Genomic DNA, 17037 nt, shown 5'->3' with positions numbered 1-17037 from the left:
ACCATACATGGATACAGCTGAATGAAACAGCATTCCTCTGGGGCCAAGGTGCAAGACATACACAGCACATTCAAAATAGTGCACATATAAAGACACAGTCACACAAAAAACAAATACATATAGCTCAAGGCCCTGAACCACATGTCCTGCAAATTGATGGTACAGTTCCCGGCAGTGCGCAGCCTCCAGTTTCCATGCAGCCTGTCTTCCCACCGAACAAAGCAAACAGGCCTGCGGCATCTTACATTATCAACGTTCAACAGGGTCTTGCAAGAGAACTGCCCTAGACAATCACTCATGGTCATGCTGTACGGCGCCCTCACGCATCAACTCCGATGCCTTTGACTAGCAGGTAGCTCCTCTGATCCCAAAGCAACACGCACAAAACTGATGGAGGAACACAGCAGGTCAGGCAGCATCTCTGGAAGAGAGTAAGCAGTCAACATTTCGGGCTAAGACCCTCCGACGCGCTGACTGGCTCCTCCACCTACAGGCTGGCCGGCTCCTTTGATGCTCCAGCCAGATACTCTGATCGACGAACAGCTCACTGATGCAGTAGACCTGCTGTACCTGAAGTTCTTGGAGTCCAGTACTGTCTTGCAATCCTAAAAAACCACATTTAACTAAGATAGAAAGCATCTTTGGATGGCCCTTGAGGGGCCGCTGCGTCCGAGCGCACCTCCATCTTACCAGCAGACTGAGAAGTGTAGAAAAGGTAGACAGTAATAATAATTTTCCCAGGTTAGAAATGTCAAGTAGTAGAGTTCCTGGATTCAAGGTGAAAAGGGTAAATCTTAAATGAGATATGCAGGGCAAGTTTTTTTTTACACGAACAGTGGTAGATGCCTTGAACGGCTGTCAATGGTAGTGTTGGAAGCAGATACTATAGTGTCTTTCAGACACGTGAATATGCAGAGGCCGAAGGATAGTGATCATGTGCAGGCAAAAGAGAATAAGTTTAATTAGTGCTCAGCACGAACATTCTAGGCTGAAGGGCCTGTTCCTGTGCTGTACTGTTCTATGTTCTAAAGCAGGAATTCCCAAACTGGGGTCCATGGATTCCTTGGTTAATAATAGTGGTCCATGGCATAAAAAGGTTAGGAACTCCTGTTCTTAAGCTATTCTAGTGATGGGAATTGATTCTACATTTAGCAATCTTGTGGATCCACATTAAAGGCAAGAATAATTTGTTCACAGGAATTGGAATATTATTTCAATCCATAGTCATTTGAAATAGCAAAGTACTGTTTATGGGGCATAAAGTTTGGAAGAAACTGTGACTAATGATTTTTTTTTAATTGGAAGATTGATCTAGGCATTGCAATGCAAGTGGAATGAATCTATTTTTAGTTTGAAAGAAAACATATCCAGTCCATATTATCAAGCACACTGATGCACCATCAATAACTCACTCTGAGACGTAAGAAACGAGGTATCGGCTTTTATTGACTGGAAGAATGAACAACACTACATCCTGGAGAATGAGGCCGGGCATCAGGCCTCAATCGCCTTCATAAAGGGGTCTGTGGGAGGAGCCACAGAAGCAGTCAGCAGGGGTCTGTGGGAGGAGCCACAGGAGCAGTCCAGACAGGTATATGTAGTTCACCACACACACATCTTGCCTATGAATTGACTTGTAAGAATGCAACCTCAATGGAAATGGCTGCAAAAGATGTCAAGGAATTTTATTCTCCTCCAGAAAAAATGGCATGGCATCAATTCAGCATCATATGATTATTCGTGACCACCACGGACTACCCCACACACCTTCTCCACAGTCTTGCTGCAAATGCAATAGCAGGCACTCTGCACTGAGCTTATCAGGTGGAAATGTGCTTCAGGTGTCAGTAAAAGGGACAAAGACAATGAGTCTAACCCTTGTGCTTCAGATGCCTTCCCTGCACAGGAATGAAACTTATCCAAGGAAAGGAGGTCTGTTTAACACATACCTAATTCTGATGGAGTAGAACTGGACATGTGTCTCATCTGACCTACAAGATGTGATATGAAATGGCCAGGAACAGCAAAATTACAAGGTAAAACTACAAATAACTGAGTGGGCCACAGAAATTAATTTGTTAGTAAGCAGTGAATTATTCTGTCATGGTGGGGATAATGAGCACATGAACTAAAGATAGTTCCAAGACATTTGTGTGAAGTATTTAAGGTACTAGATCAAACACAATACACACAAACAGGCCCTAAGACCCAACTGGTCCATCCTACCCAAAGTTCCTGACTATGCTAGTACTATTTTCCTACACTTGGCCATATGCCTCTAAACCTTTCCTATCCATGTATCCTGACTAGGTACCTTTTAAATATTGTTAACGTATCTGCCTCAACCACTCTCTCGGTGAAAAAACTGTCCCTCAAATTCCTATTAAATCTCTCCCATTTCACTTTAACTGTAAGCCTTCTAGTTTCAGTATTCTCCAACTCTCTGGAAACAGACTGCGAGTTTTGATTCTGTCCAGGTCCCTCATATTTTATTACGTTAATCATGAGCACAGGATGATGTCAGTCAGTCACAGTAGTAGAAAGCACTGGTACAATAGAGAAGGACACACTTTAGAAATGAATAGAAGAGTACATTTTCAAAGGTTAACCAATTCAGATATGTGACCACATGTTAATATGTAGTAATTAAACAATAGACAAATCAAGGATGTTAGAATTGGATCTTAAAAAGTCATCTCCAATGTCATAGGAACCTGAATCTTAAATTAATTATTCTCAGAACATACTGGAATTGTAAATCTGAAGATTGTAGCTGAAAACTTCACCAGCCATTGACAAAGATCTAGAAAATTTAATAAAAAACAAAACCATCAAAGACACACCCCCACCCCAAACATGAAGTAGCTGACAGATTGTTTTCTCATCAAAATGACAACAAACAACCTTCTAATCCCAAACAACATTCATTTTACAGTTCGACATCTGGGATCATGTATTCAAGATTCGTGATTCAACAGCTGAGATTGATCTGTCCATCCCATAGTATACTTGATCATGGACCTCACATCACCTCTAACTGAATGATTCATAAGGTGCAGTGGTATCAAGCTCGCATTCATTCTCAACACCACCCAGCCTCAGATTGGACAACTGATTGCTCTCTGTATCTTCTTAAGGAACCCGTGAACATGAAGTACTTCTTTCACAAAATATAACTTCTGCCTTGATATGTGGGTATTTGTAATAGGACATTCACAATGTTCGATTCACTATGAAAAAAATGTACCTGCATCTTCAATATGCGACAATTGAGAAAAGGGGTATTTAAGACCTCAGACCTGGCGATAAAACTTGGTGCCTACTGGAAGCTAATGATCAGTTTCCCTACTTTATGTTTCTGAGATCTGGGTTACTCACAACAGACATCTCAAAGTAATACCAAAGCCGGCTCTGTAAAATTCTTAAAGTTCACTGAAAGTAGAAGTAAATTAGTGTCCCCTCACAGTCATTTTATTCTCTTATGCAGAAGTACGTGCTTGCACAGGTGCAATGAAAAACTTACTTGCAGCAACATTAGAGGCACATTGCATCAGGTAAGCAACGTTCACAAGAAAAAGGTAAATTAAAGATAGATTATACATGATTTTTACAAGAATAAATGTCGTGCAAAATGATCAATGTGTTGCTAAATTGTAGTGGCTAAGGTTTTGCTGGTAGGTTGAAGAACTGAATGGTTGAAGTGAAGAAGCTATTCTTGAACCTGGTGGTGTAGGACTTCAGAGTTCTGTACCTCCTGCCCGATATTAGCAGCGAAACGATGGTATAGCCCGGTTGGTGGGAATCATTAACTATGTATGTTACCTCACCTATAGGTACCACTAATAGTGGGGAGGGATATGCCCATGATGCATTGGGCAATCCTCTACTTTGCAGCTTTTTCCCATTCCTGTACATTTGAATTGCCATGCTAGATTATGATGGAAACATTCAGGATACTTTCAACAATACATCTGTAGAAGCTTGTTAGCGTTCAGTGACAGGCTGAACCTCCTTAATGTGGTAAGAAAGCAAAGATATTGGAGCGCCTTTCTTACTTCAGTACTGAGGTCCTAGTTAAAACTCGACCAGCTTTGTTGGGTACGCTATGCACCTCCCTGACATCCAAAACAGGCATTTTATTCCAAACTCTTTTGTGTGGATAACTTACCGAGCAGATAAAGTAAAATAGATGCAATCTACCTTGACGAAATGCAGGATCCTCACCCACTATTGGGAATCACTGGCCCATGACCACTCAAAGTTAGGAAGAATAAGAAACATTTGGTATTTCATTAACAACCTCAGATCCATGCCTTAAGGTTCATTGTAAGTAATCTCGAAGTGAATTGTTTTCAGTTTAATCCATGAAAGTTAAAGGTTTATCTCAACTAGTGAATCAAATCATGACAAAGTGGTTTAATGGAGATTTGGTTGAATGAAAAGCATACATGATAAGAAGAGATTTGTTGCAGTGAAATAAATTGTTTTGACGATCTGAAAAAATAGTGGGAAGGCTTATTGTAAGTTCCTTCACTTTAAGTAAATAAAGTAATAAACCATGAAAAAGCAGATAGAAGCTAAGGGTAAGTGGTAGGCGGAGTTCACCACCACACACACTAACCACTGATTTCAGTCATAAGCCACCTCCTCTCCCATCTGCCATTGTGAAGGGTCTGAAGTTCCCACATTAACCACAACAGCTACCACAGAATTCGCAAAACTAGAGTGGAATCTGGTGACCCCAGATCCCAAAGAAGTGCCTAAGAAGACAACAACGAAGTCAAAATGACTTCTGTCATTCCAGTAACTTGCATGACAGAGTTTTTTTGAAAACTGTTTTTCTTAATTCTAATGGGCTGGGCTGTCACTAACTTAAGTTACAGTCATGCAGCACTCAAACAGGCCCTTCAGCTGAAATGATCCACACAGACATAGATGTCCTTCTAAGCATTTCCCATTTGCCAACGTTTGCCCATATTCTTCTAGACTTTTCCGTTCCACATATGTACCTAACCAAATGTCTTCTACATGCTGTTATTGGACTTGCCTCTTCTACTTTCTCTGGCACCTCATTTCATATATATATATATATATCACCCTTCCTGTGGAAAAAGTTGCCCTCAAGTTCCTGCTAAATCTCTCCTCTCACCTTAAACCTATGCCCTCTGGTTTATGATTCCCTTTCCCTGTTAAAATGGCCCTACTCTTTTGCTCATTGCCCTGACTGATGAAGGCCTGGGTGCCAAATGCCTTCTTCATTACCGTCTTCCTTTGACGGCACTTTCAGTGAACTGTGTACCGGAATTCCTAGGCCCTCCTGTTCTACAACACTCTCCAGAGCCCTACCTTTCATTGTAAGTCGAGCCATGGTTTGACTTTCCAAAAGGCAATACCTTTCACTTATCTGAATGAACACCATATGCCATTCCTCAGTCCAGTTACCTAGTTGATCAAAATCTCCCTGTAATCTTTGAGACTTACTTCATTGTGTAGAATGCCACCTATTTTAGTGTTATCTGCATACTTACTAACCATGCCTTGTATATTCTCACAAAAATGCTTTATATATGTAAATGATAAACTACAACGGCTCCAGCACCAATCCCTGCTCAATTCCTGCTCAATCCCTCTCAATCCAATATTCCTGTGGGCAGATTCACTAGAGCCGTTGGGAGTGGTTTAAATAATATGCCGGGGGATGGGAACCAGTATGATGGAGCTGAGGATGGGCCAGCAGGTTTACAAGTTGATGATGGGTGTAATATGAATGTATCATCCTGCAGATGATGTCAGTGGTGGTCTGGGCTGTTTCCATTATTCTCTGCTGACTCTTGTGTTCCTGTGTGCTGGAACTGCCCCACAGGTCCATGAGTTGTTTGTGTTTTTGATGACATGCCAAATTCAGAACCAAGTTGAAGAAAAAGATTTCTCTACACCAATAGGTTATGGAGACTCACTCACTGATTTAATTCAAAATTGAGATCAATAGATGTTAGGATATTACATCCAGAACATTGATATCTATATCAATGATCTGGATGATAATGTGGTAAATTGGATCAGCAAATTTGTTGATGATACAAAGATTGGAGGTGTAGTGGACAGTGAGGAAGGTTTGCAAAGCTTGCGGAGGGATTTGGACCAGCTGGAAAAATAGGTTGAAAAATGGCAGATGGAGTTTAATGCAGACAAGTGTGAGGTATTGCACTTTGGAAGGAAAAACCAAGGTAGAACATACAAGGTAAATGGTAGGGCACTGAGGAGTGCAGTAGAACAGAGGGAGCTGGGAATACAGATACAAAATTCCCTAAAAGTGGCGTCACAGGTAGATAGGGTAGTGAAGAGAGCTTTTGGTACATTGGCCTTTATAAATCAAAGCATTGAGTATAAGAGTTGGAATGTTATGGTGAGGGTGTATAAGGCATTGGTGAGGTTGAATTTGGAGTATTGTGTGTAGTTTTGGTCACTGAATTACAGGAAGGATAGTAATAAGGTTGAAAGAGCGCAGAGAAGGTTCACAAGAATGTTGCCGGGACTTGAGAAACTGAGTTACTGAGAAAGGTTGAATAGGTTAGGACTTTATTCCCTGGAGCGTAGAAGAATGAGGGGAGACTTGATAGAGGTATATAAAATTATGATGGGTATAGATAGAGTGAATGCAAGCAGGCTTTTTCCACTGAGGCTAGGGGAGAAAAAAACCAGAGGACATGGGTTAAGGGTGAAGGGGGAAAAGTTTAAAGGGAACATTGGGGGGGGGGGCTTCTTCACACAGAGAGTGGTGGGAGTGTGGAATGAGCTGCCAGATGAAGTGGTGAATGCGGGCTCACTTAACATTTAAGAAAATCTTGGACAGATACATGGATGAGAGGTGTATGGAGGGATATGGGCCAGGTGCAGGTCAGTGGGACTAGGCAGAAAAATGATTCAGTACAGCCAAGGAGGGCTAAAAGACCTGTTTCTGTGCTGTAATGTTCTATGGTTCTATACAGGATTAAAGGGAAATGGTGTTTGAGGTAATCAGCCATGATCTTCATGAATGGCTGAGCACATTTGAAGTCAAGTTACTCCATTCCCTGTCTTTCCTTATTATGTCATTAATGCGTAATGTTAACTCATATTTTCTCATTCCATAATTACTGCTACCTGCTGAGTATTTCCAGCATTCAATTTGATTTCAAAATTTTAGCAACTTCAATTTTCCAGTCCCACTGTCATAGGAAGAACCATAAGACCATTAGACCTAGGAGTAGAATTAGGTCATTTGCAGAGTCTGCTCTGCAATTCAATCATGGCCGGTCCTTTTATCCACTCCTCAGCCCCACTCCCCGGCCTTCTTGTCGTAACCTTTGATGCTGTGTCCAATCAAGAACCTATCAAGCTCTGCCTTAAATGCGCCCAATGACCTGGCGTCCCTGCTCCTATATTCTACAGCTCTTAGAATGAACACTAACATTGCATTTGCCTTTCTCACCACTGACTCTACCTGCAAGTTCACCCTTAGGATGTTCTACACAAGAACTCACAAGTCCTAATACAATTATATTCTTGATACACAATCTACTCTTCTATGGTCTTGCAACTTAACGTCTGCCTGCACTGCACTTTCTCTGTTCTTGCAGCACCTTATTCAGCATTCTGTTGTTTTTGCCACGTACTATCTCAATGTACTGATATGTGAAATACCTGTATCCATGGCATGCAAAACAAAGTTTTGCACTGTACCTTGGTATGTGTGACAATTGTAAACCAATTTAATGATTACTTTTACCAGTTTACTCATTCAACTAGGGTTCGTTCCCTCTGGTTAGTAGTAATCATGTTGCACCCAAAAATACATTCAGAATTATTACTGTACAATTGAAGGATTAAATTGAAATCATCAATTAAAGATTAAAGTGGGTAAATTCCAAAGGCCTAATGAGATCTGCCCTAGATTACTGAGAGACAAGAGAGGAGATTGCTGGGGCTCTGACAAAGGTTTTTGTAATCTAACTAGCTGTAAGACAAGTTTCTGAATAGAGAGTGGTCTCTGGCATTCCTTTGTTTAAGAAATGCAAATTTATAGGATATGAGACTCACATCAGGAGCAGGGAAGAGATTCTTAGGGATAGAATTTACTCACATTTCGAAAAGCATAGACTTAAGATAGTCATCATGGCCTTTTGTAGGTCAGATCTTACTAACAACTGAGAACTTGAAGAAGTGATGAAGATGATCGATGAAGGTAAAGCAGTGTATTTTGTCTATGTCATGACTGTGAACGAAGCCAACCAGAGACACAGCTGGTAGAGATAAAAGTCTTTATTTGGGACACACACAAGCTGCAGCCTTTGGAGTCACTCGAGACAGAGGCTCCCGACCAAACACTCCAACACGTTGTTATATGTTAAAGAACAAAGTTAACAGGACAACTTCTATTGTTACAATGCCTTCATAATGCTTCTTTTCAGTTACATGTAATTTTTCGAATACCTGGATCTTCCCAATTGTGCTCTCTGAGTTGTATTCATGTTGGTGTTCCCCGGTCTGCAATTTATTCTAAAATGCAGCTTCAGGGAGACCATTGTTCCGAGATGCTTTTAAAATTCAATCTACAATCCATGTTCAGATCTGAAGACTGGTTGCTGTTGAAAATAATATTTGCTATATTGCACATCTCCAGAATATGCTCTAACAGTCTATATAGTCATTAGTAAGGCATTTGACAAGGTCCCTCATGATGAGCTAATCCAGAATATTAAAATGCCTGGTGCCCATGGTGGTTTGATAATTTGGATTCAGAACTTGCCTTCTTATAGAAGACCTGAAGAGCTGGTTCCTGTGCTGCACTGTTCTATGTTCTATTGAGACGTTTATTACAGAAAGGGATGCTTTTGCATTGTAGCTATTTTACTTTTGCCAGTAACTATGGGGATTTTGCAGGCTGCTATATTGATGAAGTCTGCATGAACAATTAGGAAAACGTCTATTTGAAATGCAAAACAGGAAATGGGAAAGTCAATAGGAAATGTTTCAATAACACTTGACAAAAGCCCAGAATTTGTGGTTAGTGGTGAACCACCAGACCTCACAGTGACATATGGCAAAGAATTACTCTTCGCTTCTGTGAGTCGTCACTGCCAAGTTACATCTTCGAACTCTGTAGCTGTCAAACAGTGTTTCTAACATTCTGCAAAATTAAAAAAAAAATCCCTGAACACTGAAAAAAATTATTCACCGTTCAAAGGTTCATACTCCTCCCTGCACGAAAAAGAAACAAAACTTATAGACCCCCAAATCCCCATCCCCTCCCCCCCAGGAAAAAGCAGTGACAATAGCGATAAATCTCCACCCGCTCCCAACAGAAAAAAGCAGCAACAATAACAACAAATCTCCAACCCCTCCCCATGGGAAAAACAGCGACAGTAACAAATCTCCACCCCTTCCAGAGTAAAAAAGTGACAATAACAATCTCCGACCCTCCACTCGACTCGCAGAAAATGACAGCAACAGTGGCATCGAAACCTCCCGAACCCTCCCCACCTCACACCAACAGATCACCCACTCGCCAAAGAAGAAAATGCCAAAAAACTGAAGGAGACCAATAAAAAGTACAGTCCAATCACATAAATCTCAGAATATTGAACAGTCCTCCCGCGACTCAGAACTCATGCCTGGTCTGAACGGTGGTCGCTACAGGGAGCGATCGCTGACCGGGTCCAAATGCTGCCGATCTGGTGGCCTCCATCAGGAACTATCACTGACCCCCTCTGCGTTCGCCTCGATGCCTCAGTCTTCCTCGCCGCTTCGAGAATGAGTCATTCATAACCCCGTGTCCCGTCTTTGCTTTTTTCCACAGGTCGGTTCGTATTCTTGGTCCTTCTCATTTCTGATCTCCACGGGGCAGCTCTCTGGACACAGCACAGCAAACTTTATAAGATATTGAACAAAAAGATTCAAAATAAGGCTGAAAAACACTTAGCAAATACAAGCATTGACTAATGCAATTCCTCAGAGTCTTGAGGAGAATACCCAGTACTTGGATTTTGTTGCACTCACATTCAGGGAATCGATGTTGCTGTTAAGTTCAGGGCACATGTACATATGCATTCAGTTCTGAATTTTTTGCACACCAGGTGGTTCAGTGTGGATATTGCAGCACCTTTGCTTAAAACCTGGTCTAATACTTTTGATCGGGGCCTCTGTTAAAAACTTATGATGATTTGAATTTGGGCCTGTTTGTTTTCTGCACATTAGTTGTTGTCTTATCACATTTGAAATGATGAACTTGTCTTCCAAGGGGAGCCCTTTTCAGGATCAGGATCAGAATCAGTTGAAGTAGTAGCTGGGCACTTGTGTTATTTTTAGTTCAACAGAAATAGCTCTCCTTGAAAGACAAATTCAATGGGAAACAGAAATAACCTATGTGAGTGCTCATTTTCTATCTCAGACCAGGTAATATCAACAGAAAGAGAAACAGTTAATGATTCAAATCAAAGAGCACTAAGAATTCCTAGTTACTTGAATACAGCTAAGCATAAGTTTAAAAATTACTTTATCTGATTGCTACTCTACCCGATTTCCTTGTCAGATTTCTCTTAAATCTCTATCAGTGCAACTAAACTACAACATACAGTAAATGTGGCCAGTGAAGATGCTCACACGGTAAGGTCTAAGTTTGTGTAAACCCCTCATCGAGATAGTATGCAAACTTGCCCCATTAGCTGGCCCTGCTAGCAGCCATGGGACTTAGTGGTGAGAAGGCTACCTTTCATAAACATTGTCTGATTTGGGGGTTCAGCCAAATAGAAACATTGTGGTGTTATGATTAAAGAAACTTCGATTTGAGCAAATGCTGCATAAATACCTCCTATACCCTAGTGTCTGTCAGTGATAAATAACAAATTGTACACCGCATAAAATTATAAATAAAGTATATTAACAAGATTCGTCTTTATTGAGCAGTTAGTAGGAAAAAAGGGAAAAAAAAGAAGGGTCCATTACAGTTAATCCAGTCCAAATGAGCACATAGAGTTGGAACTAATTTAGAAACTGTCTTTTTACTCACACATTGGACCCACAGTCTGTGTGAAAGCACACACCACATTCCGAACACTGCTCGAAATCCATGTTGAACAAGCGGGCACTCTCTCGGGAGTATTGGTCCTTCCTCCTTGGAGCCATTCACCTGCACAAAGCATTTCATGCAACAGGGATGTTCATTCCCACAGCATCCTCAGCCATCTTCCCCTGTCCTCACCGCAGCTTGCGCCAGAAAAATCTGCAAACCACACTATCCACCACAAATCTCACTCCGCCCAGCTCTCTAGAACCTTCTCCCAATTCCAGCATCCTGATTGGCTGACACAACATTCCTAGTTGCTCATCACAGCCCATTATCTTTCGGCCGAAACCAAAACATTCTAAACGCAGAACACGCTGCTTTTACAGAACTGCAAAAATGGAATTCCTACAGCATAGTAATAAAAATCTTAACCAGGGCATTACGTTCGGTTGTGCCTAGTTGGTGGATAGAATAGTTCTCAGAATTTTGATGATGGGTTGGGGAAGACAATGGAACACCAGTGTGAAAAATATTATCGGTGGAAGGGAACATGAGGAAGGGCGTAGAAGTGATTTCAACAGTGGAAGCAAGTGGAAGATTCAGTTGGTAGTGGGAAGAACTGGGAAAGATCAATAGGGCTATGAAGGACATAAAACTGTGGGTTGGGAAATAACGATCCTTCAAAGTGTACTCACCTTAAGGAGCATCAGCACATCATCCAAAAAAAATCTTGACATATGCATTCCTCAGCCTTTATCCTCTAGCATTTCAAAACTAGTTAGAAGTGGTAAATTGGGGCAAGTAGTATACACATAGATGTCCACAATTCACTTTACAGGTACCAGCTTTGCAAGGGCAAAGTATCCAACTGTTATGCAATATGCAACAGATTTCTGGGCCAAGATAGCTGTTTTTTAAATGAACATAAACAAGCACAACTTTTAGAGCAACATTAAAGCAAAAGTGTTCTGAATAAAAAAATGTAATGAAGTCTGTCGATATTTCTTTTTCAATTGGCTATAATGGAAAATTATGCAAAACATAATTGAATTACCTAGTGTCCTCACTGCTAGCATTGTTCTCTCCCTAAAATAAAGAACAACAGATTAGGAAGAAGGGTAGGAAATGGGACACACTGGAGATGGTACATCAACGGTTTTTTTTAAATTCACCAGGCAGAGATCCAAGTGCTCTTTTTGTTTACATGAAAGTTAGTGTCTTCTGCGGTTACTTTAGCAATTCGTCACCAATTACAATTGTTTTTATAACAAAAAAAATTCCATGAAGACTGTAGAAATGTCCCAAATGTCGACTTCTATATGCCCCCATCCTTCATCCCTATGGAAACATCCCATTAATTCATTAACAGGACATTTAATCAGCATAGCTTGTTTACAGGTCACCACTAAGAAAATAATACTTTTTTATTTGACAATTTAGCATCACTTTTAATTAGTTAATGGTGGTCTGAATCAGTAATATGCAATGATCAATGAATATCAGTAAAGCAAATCTACATTTAAATTTAATAGATTTTGCATAATATTGACAAAAAAGGAATCAACTTATGAAAAATGTTAAAAAATTGTCCAATAATCAAAAATATTTGGCAAAACAATGTAAAATTATTTGCCTTTTTGATATAGTCACCCCTCTGTCGATTTTGCATATATTGCATACAAAATTTAAGTGTTAAGTGACAGAATATAAATTAGCAGCTTACTACCTCATTAAGTTACAACTTTTTATATATTGAACAGTGTTATATAACTGCAAACATTTAATGCAAATCTGTCATGCTATCAATATGGCATTAATTTCCATTACAAATGTAGCCATAGGAAGTTACAATAGTAAATGTCAGGAACTAAAAGCAGATAGATTTAACTGGGTCTTGCCAGGATTGTCAATATTTCTCCACAGATGCCAGCAAGATTCCAAGCTCCTGTACAACTGAGTAGGAAAGCAAAGTATTCATATATTAACAATTCCATGCGGGAAATGTAAAAATAAGGTAAATCACATTGTATGCTTTTTTAATTATTTCAAAGTGTCATTGTATATTTTTGTCATAAACTTCTAGGAACCATAAAAAATCTTGACCATTTAAAGACGTTGGGGACAGCATTTTGACAACTGATATAGTTTTTCCACTGGAGTTTGGAGATGTGGCTTATTCATATTCCCAAAATCAGGTAGTTACATCATTTGACATCCTATTATCAGTCTCCAGCATGCCTTTGGGCTCCAGAATCATACCTGTTAGTAAATCTGGTGGTTCGCTTAGGAATTAACAAAAAACAAAGGCAGTGACAGTGGACAGTAGGCCCCAAATAAAATCTTTAGCACCACTTTCACAGCCATTTCTTACTACTTCCAACTTATTATGGACAAGTTCCTTGCTTTATTTGATAAAAATTGTAACCATTCATTACCGCTTATTTCCAAAAAGTAAGAATAACACTATATAAAACTTTTAATCTCATGTTTATTCACTGGCCTGAATTTGAAAATTCACAAAAAAAGTTAAGATTTCCAAATAATTACTTTACATTCCCTTGCCTTGGGATGACTTTGTGACTTTACTGAAATTTATGTTTAATCTAACCCTCTGTAAAATCTTAATACCAGTTATAGTCTAGTGGGTAAGGGAACATGAAAAAGATGTAAAAACATCAAATGTGATTTTATCACAAGGGTAAGTGCTTTTTGAAGAGTAGCTGGTGTTATGTACCCCTAGGGTTAAATTTTTCTGTGGTCACTTTAAAATGCCAAAAGAATTGAGACTGACTTTTGTTTTTTTGGATTTCTACTTACTGCAGAGTTGCTGGGTTGCTATGGTGAGCAGCTTGTGTTTATGGTTTCTGGTGGTTTGTTTTGAATAAGCAAGGTCAGATGATCTTCCCACAGACACACAGTTAGAGTCAAGATTGATTTGGTCAATGGAAGACACCAGTGAGTTGGTCACTGGTTTAAACTTTCAGTAGCCCAAAAGGAGTGAGTTGATCGATCTTGAGTATTGATAAATGACTCTCACAAGTTTTCTGCAACTAGAACAAGTTTGCAGGAAGAGAAAAGAGGAGAGGAAGGTTTGGAACAGAATAAGCCTAATGACAAAGAGGTCACTGTTTGGACTCTCTCTCTAAGTAGCCCATAAGGGTGAGTTTGCTTCCATTCAGCTACAGAAGTGTGATTGTCACTTGGTTAATCCACAGGAGTGGGTTCTCTGGTGAGGGGAAAACCTTTGTGAGTACCACGTGTGTGTTTACCCTTTGCTTGGGTGTGGTAGTTCACTGAAGAAAGGCACCCCTGTGGCAAATCACTGTTGGAGTTATTTCATATGTCGTGGAACTAGATAAGTGGCTATCATAGTTGGGTGTTTGGGGTAACTGTGTGGAGTCTACCGATGTGTCGACCCTTGCTTGGGTGGTGGTCCTTTGAAGATGGTCCCCTTTGTGATGAGCTACTGTTGGTGATAATCCATGCGTGGATTTTGTTTGAGTATCCTGTGGCTACCACTTTGGGATGTCCCATAACTTGTGTTGAAAGGATATTTATTGAGGATCACTGTCAGTGATACTTTGTGTGTGGAGTGGAACAACTTCGGAGATAAAGCCTACTGCTATTGTTATTTTGTATTGCTGACGTGGAATCTGTGGAATATCGATGTAATTGCCTTCTCACAACACGTGCCTTTGGATTACAAATCTCTCTCTCTCTCCTCAATTCTACTCAACTCAGTATCACGAATTGAACTGACTTCATTCCTAAACCATTGTAAGACTGTATCATTTACCACCTAAGCTTGAAGAAGTTTGGGGATTTATATTTACACACTATATATATATGCATAAACTCTGCTAACCAGTTTGATTTATCTGGTTTTATTACTATATTATGTAGATACTAATAAATAGTGTTTAGTTACTAGCAAAACGAGACTCTTAGGTGCGTTCCATTTCTGTTGGTTCTTTTAACCCGTTACGGGGTACGTAACACTGGCAAATAATTACTTGCATTTTATTCAGATCAAGTACGTAATGTATATTTCTGGGTAAATTTAGCTGGAAGTCTAATTCTGAGGCACCTTAGTCTGAATGACGACACAGCCAGAACCACATGGAACTCCGGGTGAGCCTTTTGGATTGTGAACGTTCACGTACGGATCAAAAGCAAAAAGTGGTTCAGATTGTCACTCTAAATCTTAAAGAGGAAGCAGGCAGAGGGGGAGTGGGTGATCGGCTGACAGACAATGAAGCCCAGAAAGTCCACAAGTCTTATTACATTCTGGTTGCAATTTAAGTAGTGGAGTCATGGGCATTTGGGAATTTGGTAGGCTAAAGCACAGAAAAAGAAACTTTTCTTGGACAAACTTGGAGGCCAACATCATAACACCCTTCATGAAGGTGGACCCTTGCAAGGTGTCAGGTGTACCTGGTAGGGCTCTGCAAACCTATGTCAACCAAATGGCAGGAGTGTTCAAGGACATCTTCAATTTCTCATGCTACAGTCGGAGGTTCCCACCCACTTCAAAAGGGTGACAGTCAAACCCAAAAAGAGCAGGGTGGGCTGCCTCAATGACTATCACCCAGTTGCACTCACACCTACTGTGAAGTGCTTTGACATATTGGTCATGGCTAGAATCATGGTTAAGGATCTGGACATGCTGTAACTTGCCCATCGCCACAATAGGTCCAGAGCAGAAGCAATCTCACCCAGCCTTGGACCATCTGGACAATAGCAATACCTATATCACGCTGGTGTTTATTGATTACAGCTCAGTGTTCAACACAATCACACCCTCAGTAGTAATCAACAAGCTCCAAAAGCTGGGCTTCTGTATCTCCCTCTGCCACTGGATCCTTGACTTCCTCACTGGCAGACCATAGTCAGCGAAGATCAGAAGTAACATCTCCTCCTTGCTGACGAACAACACTGCAACACCTCAAGGATGCATGCATAGTCCACTGCTCTACTCACTCTATACCCAGGACTGTGTGCACAGCTCAATCACCTTCTATAAATTTGCTGAATACACCACTATTGCTGGCAGAATTTCAGATGGTGATGAGGAGGCATCAAGGACTGAGATCAGCTGGTAAAGTGGTATCAAAACAGCAACCTTGCACTCAACGTCAGTAAGACCAAGGAATCGATTGTGGACTTCAGGAAGGGAAAGTCAAGGTAACACACACTTGTCCTCAGCGAGGGTCTATGTCACCAAATACTCTTGCAAATTTCTACAGATACACTGTGGAGTGTATTCTAACTGGTTGCATCACTGTCTGATATGGAGGGGCCACTGCACAGGATTGCAAAATTACAGACTCAGCCAGCTACATTATTGGCACTAGCCTCCCCAGCATTGAGGACATCTTAAAAACGTCCTGGCTCAAAACAGCAGCATCCATTATTGAGGATTCCCATTACCCGGGACATATCCTCTTCTCATTGCTACCATCAACAAGAAGGTACAGGAACCTGAAGACACACTTCGTATTTGAGTAACAGCTTCTTTCCCACCACCATCAGATCTCTGAATGGACAATGAATCCATGTATATTTTTTTCTTGCTCCTTTTTGCACTACTTATTTAATTTTATATACTGTACCCATGTGTATTTATTGCAATGCATAATAAAACATATGTTACAATGTACTGCTGCTGCAAAACAACATATGCCAGTGATATTAAGACCTGATTCTGGTTCAATTCTCAATAATATACAAAAAGCACAGAGGCAAAAGAAAGCAAATAAGGGACACAATAGAGTCTGGAAAAGCATTAGAAAAAAAATCAATGAATATTCTAGTATGCTTCATTTATAATGTGTATTATTAGCAAGAGGATAGAGAAAAGTTGCAACTATTGAGGCCCCCTGTTGCTTGAGGATGACCATAGAGGTTGTGTCCTAGCTGTCTACATGATAAACAAGTCAGGGCAGTAAAAAATAGAGAGCAAGTTGTTCCCCAGGCAGCAGGCTCCCCTCTCC

The sequence above is a fragment of the Hemitrygon akajei genome, chromosome 6 (genome assembly GCF_048418815.1).
Source record: "Hemitrygon akajei chromosome 6, sHemAka1.3, whole genome shotgun sequence".
Classification (NCBI taxonomy): Eukaryota; Metazoa; Chordata; class Chondrichthyes; order Myliobatiformes; family Dasyatidae; genus Hemitrygon; species Hemitrygon akajei.
The sequence above is the reverse complement of the archived record's forward strand: the minus strand, read 5'-3'. Positions refer to the sequence as shown.